Source organism: Apostichopus japonicus, chromosome 19, assembly GCF_037975245.1.
Source record: "Apostichopus japonicus isolate 1M-3 chromosome 19, ASM3797524v1, whole genome shotgun sequence".
Taxonomy (NCBI): Eukaryota; Metazoa; Echinodermata; class Holothuroidea; order Aspidochirotida; family Stichopodidae; genus Apostichopus; species Apostichopus japonicus.
The window spans coordinates 8,281,711-8,290,538 of NC_092579.1; the positions used below are offsets into that span (position 1 = coordinate 8,281,711).

The 8,828-nt window shown below is 37.6% G+C and overlaps 5 non-coding genes across 5 annotated transcripts; all 5 read right to left on the reverse strand.

Annotated features, from left to right (window-relative positions):
* Nucleotides 1-5,512: 5,512 nt before the first annotated feature.
* Trnai-uau (transfer RNA isoleucine (anticodon UAU)) lies at nt 5,513-5,629 on the reverse strand. Its single transcript has 2 exons — nt 5,592-5,629; nt 5,513-5,548 (listed from the first exon to the last, which is right to left on the reverse strand). It is a non-coding gene; the product is annotated as a tRNA-Ile (tRNA).
* Nucleotides 5,630-6,160: 531 nt separating this feature from the next.
* Nucleotides 6,161-6,277, reverse strand: Trnai-uau (transfer RNA isoleucine (anticodon UAU)). The gene is made up of 2 exons: nt 6,240-6,277; nt 6,161-6,196 (listed from the first exon to the last, which is right to left on the reverse strand). It is a non-coding gene; the product is annotated as a tRNA-Ile (tRNA).
* Nucleotides 6,278-6,821: 544 nt separating this feature from the next.
* Trnai-uau (transfer RNA isoleucine (anticodon UAU)) lies at nt 6,822-6,938 on the reverse strand. The gene is made up of 2 exons: nt 6,901-6,938; nt 6,822-6,857 (listed from the first exon to the last, which is right to left on the reverse strand). It is a non-coding gene; the product is annotated as a tRNA-Ile (tRNA).
* A 552-nt stretch (nt 6,939-7,490) lies between these two features.
* On the reverse strand, nt 7,491-7,607 carry Trnai-uau (transfer RNA isoleucine (anticodon UAU)). Its single transcript has 2 exons — nt 7,570-7,607; nt 7,491-7,526 (listed from the first exon to the last, which is right to left on the reverse strand). It is a non-coding gene; the product is annotated as a tRNA-Ile (tRNA).
* A 543-nt stretch (nt 7,608-8,150) lies between these two features.
* Nucleotides 8,151-8,267, reverse strand: Trnai-uau (transfer RNA isoleucine (anticodon UAU)). The gene is made up of 2 exons: nt 8,230-8,267; nt 8,151-8,186 (listed from the first exon to the last, which is right to left on the reverse strand). It is a non-coding gene; the product is annotated as a tRNA-Ile (tRNA).
* Between the last annotated feature and the right edge of the window lie 561 nt (nt 8,268-8,828).

Consider the following 8,828-nt stretch of genomic DNA (forward strand, 5'->3'; position numbering starts at 1 on the left):
TATATATATATATATATATATATATATATATATATACAAGGAAGAAGGTTTGGCGAAAGTCTTACCCTACAAGCACCCGCCTCCCACCCATCCCTTCCCCCTCCCCGCGCTAGAAAAATGATATATATGATGTAAAGGCAAGTTTTCAATGAACTATTTTGTTACTTGATAAGAGGTGGGGGGGGGGGGTGCAGGTTACGGTATTACTAACCAGCTTACTACGATATAAATACAAAGTTTAGGAGTCGGAGACAGGGGTATAGGAGAGGTTAGGCGGAAGTGCAGAACATTTAAATGAGGTCATTAGAGGACAAACGGGGCAGGTTGTACCTTTTAGTGGCCCAAAGGAACGAAATGGGAAGAACGCTAACAAATAAAATAATATTTTTGATGAAAATGTGTTTGATATTATCGAAATCTTCAACATAAATTATTCCAATTGATTAAATTTATATCTAACTATTAAATTTTTCCCCTAACCTTTAAAGGCTGCATGCATGAGAATAAGTTTAGTTTAGTTTATTTCAGCCATTAAAATCACAATGATGTACCGTACATATTTTGTTAGTACATAGTAATAGCAATGAAACAGCTGGACCAGAAGTAAGATAACAAGAGAAATTAAGAGAAAGAGAAATAGTCACCAAATAAGAGAAATTAAAAAATATTAAATTAAAAAAAAAAACACAAGAGAGAGAATATTTAAAACCCTTTTGCCGTCTTCTTAATTAAGCCACATCCGATTACCAAAAGGAAATACGTCTGTTCATATCTGTATCGTGATTTTAACACGAGGCGGAAAATATATTTTTCTGCAGAAAAAAAGAAAAGAAACGTAGACCTGATGAAATTTTTCAAGACCAATGTAAACAAACGTCTGACATCTTTCTTTGTAATTTAAATTGACGAGACAGCCGTGAAGTCAATTAGACTTTGAATCACTATAGGTGAATCCAAAGACATGTTTAATTGTATACGCTGTCATTCAACAATGCATAAGTTACCAACTGAAGGAGAGAGATGGGGGGGGGGGTAGGAGGAGGAGAGGTAAGAGGAGGAGGAGGAGGAGGAGGAGGGGTGACTAGGGGGTTGTAATTTGACAGATTTGTATTACAATTACAAGCAGAACTCTCGTGGGATACATGAGTACGAATACAGAGCGCGAGTAAGAGTATGCCTATGCCTATATACCTAATCTTGTACTAGATTTCAAACCAAGTACCCGAGTTCGACTATGCGCAACTGAACAATGGTGAGTACGCAAATACAGATAGCCATTGTAAAATACGGTACTACGAGTAAAGGGTATACGTCGGCAGTCCCCACATGCATGTCGGCTGTTTGGCTGCGGGTGAACGATTTAAACGACACCGGTGAGATGTTTGCGTCTTTTGGACGAGGAATTTTGATAAAACGTATCAATTACAAAAGAAAAAATCAAATAAACACCAATGGATACCCCTTTGTCAGAGGATAAGGTTTTTAAGAGATAATTTGTTTCAAGTTTTTGTTCGATATGATTTGTAAGTACCATCATTCCATTTTTGGATACGATGTTAGCCAAGCCTATTCCCTCGGTATCCCAGGCCGTGAAATGTATCAGAGACACAGTCCGCTGTCGGTCGATTTTAAGTCGTCATGGTGATCTGAGAATCATACTTCTAAGTCGTCATGGTGAACTGAGAATCACACTTTTGAGTCGTCATGGTGAACTGAGAATCACACATCTGAGTCGTCATGGTGAACTGAGAATCACACTTTTGAGTCGTCATGGTGAACTGAGAATCACACTTCTGACACAGCTGCGACGCACATGGAATTCATTTATGTCCATTTTATCAATTGCGTCCACGGCCTCTTTGTACTCTTTCTCTCCCTTCATTATACCATGTAAAACGAGAATGCAATATTCTTTTCCCCATTTTTTCGAAGACCAATCATATTCCCGGTCCAATTAATTGTCCCTGGGGCTGTAGCATCCCTGGTCCCCTCCCTCCACCCTATTGTTAGGCATGGTTATTGGCAGACATGGCTTGATGAAAGTTAGAATAAATAAACACATGTTCAGTTGTTATTAAGTGCCAGTGTGTATTTTACCGTATACCGCAATCGGCTTCACCTTTCTATATGCGTTAGCAGTTCATTTTAACTTGAATTCCAATACAGGCATGAAACCCCGTTTTGGTTTCTTTAGAATTATTACTCCTTCAATATTGCCGTGCTAATCAAATATGATACAACATCAAATGGGCCCCATTATAATGACATATTCTAAATATATCAATCAAATGCCACAATATATGTACGGAGCTTTTGAAGTGCCAACGAGATATTAATAAATTTTAAATGAATTATCTTAATATTGTAACACTTTCCTCTGTGAGTAGCGCCGGCCAGCCGATTCAGGGTTCTTGGCCTAAGATGTAATATTGTAATTGACAAGAGAATGAAGATGAACACAAAATAAATCCAGAGAGGTGATGGTACTTTTAACAGCCGATATATTGAAAAGAAAACTTCTCACAGTAAGGTTTAGTGTGTTGTACTGGATGTGTTGTACAAACTTGAGGCTACGTGGCCATGAAGCCTACCATTTAGAATGTTTCTTCCAACAGCAACCAGAGTAGACTGGTCTGTCCCTCCCAGGTAATGCATTTTATATAAATCCCTTAACAATACGTGGAAATACCACATGTATACAAATGATGAACTTTGCCCTACAACTTATAGCTTAAGACATAATACACAAATACTGCAGTACATTTCTACCATCCCAAACAATTGTACTCCTTTACAGAGATGAATGTGATCACATGATGGTATCCCTAGAAAATATCACATGTGTTACATCACAATCCCAGGATAAGCCTGATACCACATGCCAATCCACAGCCCCAAAAGCCATAATCTGCCAACAATTACAACTGGTTTACTTAATGCCAGGAGAGATAACCCCTTTATAATTCCAAGGGGATTTAAACTACCACAATGGTTCCACACCGTCCACACAGAACTCCCATTGCTCCACAACTTTACAGTAACAGCGTTACGATATCTTAATATGTGTGCATTAAGATATTAAAATATTGTGATACGACATTTTTAATATCTCAGATCTACTCCGTCTATATATGAATGTTCAGTTTCCTTTCTTATTTTCGTCACAACTACTAGTGACAGTTAAGCCCTCCGCAAACATTGTACGACTATTACTGACATCGTTCACCTCGACCGTCGTTATGTGGAAAATCTTTAATTGTAAAGACTTTAAGTCCTACTACTCACCCCCCCCCTCCCCCTCCCTCCACCACGTACACTTACCGACTGGTCACAACTACCTTTTGCTTGTCAACGACCGGAGCTCGTTTTGGGTTACAGAACAAATTATTACCCCTTGATTGGTTTTATTTGTTAAACTGTACAGTTTCAGTCGTGAAGCCCGCACTCTAAACGACTGCGAGTCGGGAAATATAATCGGGATACAAGTTCAGTGTTCCCTAGAATCCCTACCGAAGCCGACACGACTTAAACTTGGCAACATCTTGATCAGCCGTAGTCTTAAACCCACGTACACTGTCCGACTGTCCACCATTCCCTTCCCCCCCCCCACCCCTTATGGTAACGACAGTCGAGTTGCGTTGGGTCGTTTATCAGTCGGACAGTGCGCGGTGGGCGTTACGCTTCAGTTTGGTCAGAAATTCACGCGAAAGGATCACTACATTTTCGCCTATACAAGAAATGGCTAACAGAGCACTGGCTCATCGACCTGTATATTGTCCTAAGATAAGCTGGAATGCTTCAAAATTCTAACAGTTTGGAAAAACTATTTTGTAGATTTTCTAAATCAACTTTTCATTATCAGTAATACGACGTCTTTAAAGTTCAATGATTGGAATGATTCAGTAAATACAAAATACAATGTTTATGGTGGTAGTGGGAAGGTGTAAGATGAGAAACCAGTTTGTAATTTACTTTTTTTTTACAAGAACAACATGCTATCAATCCACATGACAATGAACCTGCGACATCATTTTGAACTTCATGCAAGATTTTTTTTTTTTGAGGGGGGGTGCAGTCCATGGTAATTGGGGATTCAACATATCCATGGAAACACTAGCATTTAGAATTCTGTTGCTTTTCTCATTTTTCGAGTCCGTTCGTATTTCCGACGTTTCTGATGTCTGTCAAATTTGACAGCATTCTGTAGTTTGATGGATCTTCGTGGGCAGCTGAAGTCATCTACCGTAGGTTATTAAACACTACTTAACTAGTGATTTCGCTATAAAATACATTAAAAACACTCAAACTCGATATAAAGCTATGACCGTTCCGGCTTTTAAAACAACCCGTCTCCCACTTTATGGACGTAGTTAAATAGTTTAATGATTAAAACCAGCAATGGCCCTTCCTGGGCGGAGATAGTTTAAAGACTCATATTGACATATTGATTCAACAGTGAAATCTGACAGGTGCTAGAAACTGTAACGTGTAGCTACTACTTGTAATTTTTACTTAGTCCAACAACAGGATTTCACAATAAAACCGATCGTTCTGACATTTCCTTTGGGCTTTGTCACTCTAGAAAGAGTGTGAATCACACTTGAGTGTGCATGCTCTGAAACCTCAAAAAGTCTACCTAGAATATTGACGGTAACACTGGTTACAACATTGTTTACATTCGACCTTGCACTCAAGCCCCCCAATGATATATATATATGAATTTGTTTTCTAGGAGGATCTTTATCACACCATAATATGACGCCGTAAAAATAGAAACCCCCCAAAATAAAGCAGAAATAACTTGTTACCGTTCACTCAACTGCATGTTTGAATCGGGTCTTACATATGTGATTGACATACTCTCGAAGGGCCTATAACTAGATTCAGAGGAAATGTTGCATGGAACACCTTACTATATATAAAATGAGTACAGTACACCAGAAGGGCAATTCAAATCCACACACCGAATGTATTGAAAACCTGAAAAATCTCGAAGAGTGTGATCATAATATAGCACACCTATAGAGCCCTATAGAGTCCTTTACAATATTTATTAATTATTCAAAATATAGTCAAATATGCAAAGAAAGTCAAAGAATTCAAAAAGGAAAGGAAATGTATATATTGAATATTGATATTATCATTGCACAAGGCATTTATAAATAGACACCAATTATACGGAATGTACGGTATTTAGAGAGTAGTAAGAAACAAATTAATTTAAGAGCAACGTTTAACAAAATACTTCATTATGAAAGACAAAAACAAAGCCGTAGATAAAGACATAGTAGGCTTCATCCTATTTGAATAAAAAAAAATAATAAAAAAAAATTAATTACAATATTTCTGAGGGCCAAAAACCCTAACAATTCCCTTTTTTATCAAAACAATGGACTACGTCTCATTAATTGTTAGAAACTTTGCGTAAATTGGACATATACCCCTCCCCCAAAGCCTCCTCCCCTCCTCATCCAAAAGAAAAGAATCGAAGAGTGGGAAAAGAAAGAAAATATTCCCCAGGGGAGGATCGAACTCCCGACCTTCGCATTTCTATATTCAGTGCGAGTCTTGATAACTCGTCATGTACTGTCTATAAGTACGACGCGCTAACCGACTGTGCTACTGGGGAGTTGTATAGTTAAACGGTAATTTGATACCTTCATCGACTTCAAAACTCAGAAGTCCTTATAGTATAAACACTAGTCAAATGAATATTGTCTTATAATGACGTTTTACACACCGGTACAAAAATGATGCAGTGAACAAACTTCTCTACTTTTCTTTGTGTTTATTTCTAGAGTTAATTCTGACATAATTCTAAGCTGTTTGAGTACTTCCATCACACTACTCTCCATTTCATTCGCCGTGTATTCCTAAAGTACTGCCTTCCACTGGTACTAACCGCTCCTTTAATTCAATTGGTGCTCGTTTTATAAAAAAAAATCGTTCACATGCGATATACTGAACAAATAATCCAACGTTGATATTCACTAGTAGTACATCCTATGTTAATATAAAATAACGAATAACAATATTTGGAAGTTGTTACCAAAGTTCGTTCTTAAAAATTCATTAATCGTTCAGTAAATTCACAATGATTAAACAATCCATCCTCCTCCCTCCAAAAGATGGGGGCAAAACAAAGTCAAAATTAATGTCATTCCCCAGGGGAGGATCGAACTCCCGACCTTCGCATTTCTATATTCAGTGCGAGTCTTCATAACTCGTCATGTACTGTCTATAAGTACGACGCGCTAACCGACTGTGCTACTGGGGAGTTGTTAGTTAAAAGGTAATTTGATACCTTCATCGACTTCAAAACTCAGAAGTCCTTATAGTATAAACACAACTCAAATGAATATTGTCTTATAATGACGTTTTACACACCGGTACAAAAATGATGCAGTGAACAAACTTCTCTACTTTTCTTTGTGTTTATTTCTAGAGTTACTTCTGACCTGACGCCCTCTTTTTCGGATTGAGCTGAATGAGTACTTCCATGACACTATTCTCCATTTCATGTCCCGTGTATTCCTATAGCACTGCATTCCTGTGGTACTAACCACTCCTTTAATTCAACTGGTGATCGTTTTCTAAGAAATCTTTTACAAGCAATATTCTGAACGTATAACCCAACGTTGATATTCACTAGTAGTACATTCTATGGTAACATAAATTAACGAATAACAATATTTGGAAGTACGTTGTTACCAAAGTTCGTTCTCAAAAATTCATTAATCGTTGAATAAATTCACAATATTGAGCAATCCACCCTCCTCCCTCCCAAAAGTGGGGACAAAGCAAAGTCAAAATTAATGTCATTCCCCAGGGGAGGATCGAACTCCCGACCTTCGCATTTCTATATTCAGTGCGAGTCTTCATAACTCGTCATGTACTGTCTATAAGTACGACGCGCTAACCGACTGTGCTACTGGGGAGTTGTTAGCAAAACGGTAATTTGATACTTTCATCGACTTCCAAACTCAGAGGTCCTTATAGTATAAACACAACTCAAATGAATATTGTCTTATAATGACGTTTTACACACCGGTACAAAAATGATGCAGTGAACAAACTTCTCTACTTTTCTTACGTGTCTTTTTCTAGAGTGAATTCTGATTTGACGCCCTCTTTTTCGGATTAAGCTGAATGTGTTATTTACACACTATTCTCCATATCATTCCCCGTATATTCCTATAGACTATAGTACTGCCTTACACTGGTACTAACATTTCATTTAATTCAACTGGTGATCGTTTTCTAAGAAATTTTTTACAAGCATTATCCTGAACGCATAATCCAACGTTGATATTCACTAGTAGTACATCCTATGTTACTATAAATTAACGAATAACAATATTTGGAAGTACGTTGTTACCAAAGTTCGTTCTCAAAAACTCATTAATTGTTGAATAAATTCACAATGATTGAACAATCCACCCTCCTCCCTCCCAAAAAATGGGGGCAAAGCAAAGTTAAAAATAATGTCATTCCCCAGGGGAGGATCGAACTCCCGACCTTCGCATTTCTATATTCAGTGCGAGTCTTCATAACTCGTCATGTACTGTCTATAAGTACGACGCGCTAACCGACTGTGCTACTGGGGAGTTGTTAGCAAAACGACAATGTGATATTTTCATCGACTTCTTAACTCAGAGGTCCTTACAGTATAAACACAACTCAAATGAATATTGTCTTATAATGACGGTTTTACACACCGGTACAAAAATGATGCAGTGAACAAACTTCTCTACTTTTCTGTGTGTTTACTTTTAGAGTTAATTCTGACCTGACGCCCTCTTTTTCGGATTAACCTGATTGAGTAATTCCATGACACTATTCTCCATTTCATGTCCCGTGTATTCCTATAGCACTGCATTCCACTGGTACTAACCACTCCTTTAATTCAACTGGTGATCATTTTCTAAGAAATATTTTACAAGCAATATTCTGAACGTATAACCCAACGTTGATATTCACTAGTATAGTACATCCTATGTTAATATAAATTAACGAATAACAATATTTGGAAGTTGTTACCAAAGTTCGTTCTCAAAAATTCATTAATAATTCAATAAATTCACAATGATTGAACAATCCACCCTCCTCCCACCAAAACATGGGGAAAAGCAAAGTCAAACTTAATGTCATTCCCCAGGGGAGGATCGAACTCCCGACCTTCGCATTTCTATATTCAGTGCGAGTCTTTATAACTCGTCATGTACTGTCTATAAGTACGACGCGCTAACCGACTGTGCTACTGGGGAGTTGTATTTACGATAAAGATTCACGCTTATTGATCTTCGTTAAAAGGATTTTGTGATAGTTTAAAAACAAACTGGCAAGTGTTGGAATGTACAGATCACTTTAAAAGCAAATCATATTTTCAATATGATTTAAGTCAAATAATGAAGTAAAAAACTTTTTTAAATATGTGATAAATGGTATCTTGGAGAATCGTCTTGTCAACAAAAAATCCATGTAAAATAATGAAAGGAATCTTTGGAAACGAATGAATCAACGGATGAGAATAAAAAGGAATCGATACTGTTTTGATACAATTGGCCTCTAAAACCCAAACATTTGATCCCTAGTATTGTATTGTATAGGATGGATGTAAAAGCCCTAATGGTGACAATGCATCATTGCCACTTACCTTATGATGATAATGATGATGCCCAGCCCTACAGAATTCTCTACGGCAGGGAGGGGGGGGGGAGGTGAGAATGATTTGTAAGGCTACAAAGTCTGTCAGACCGAGGTAAGACTTTCCCTGAAACAAGGTCAGTCAGTAACGTTTTCAAGAAACAAAAGCTAGAGGTGGGGTG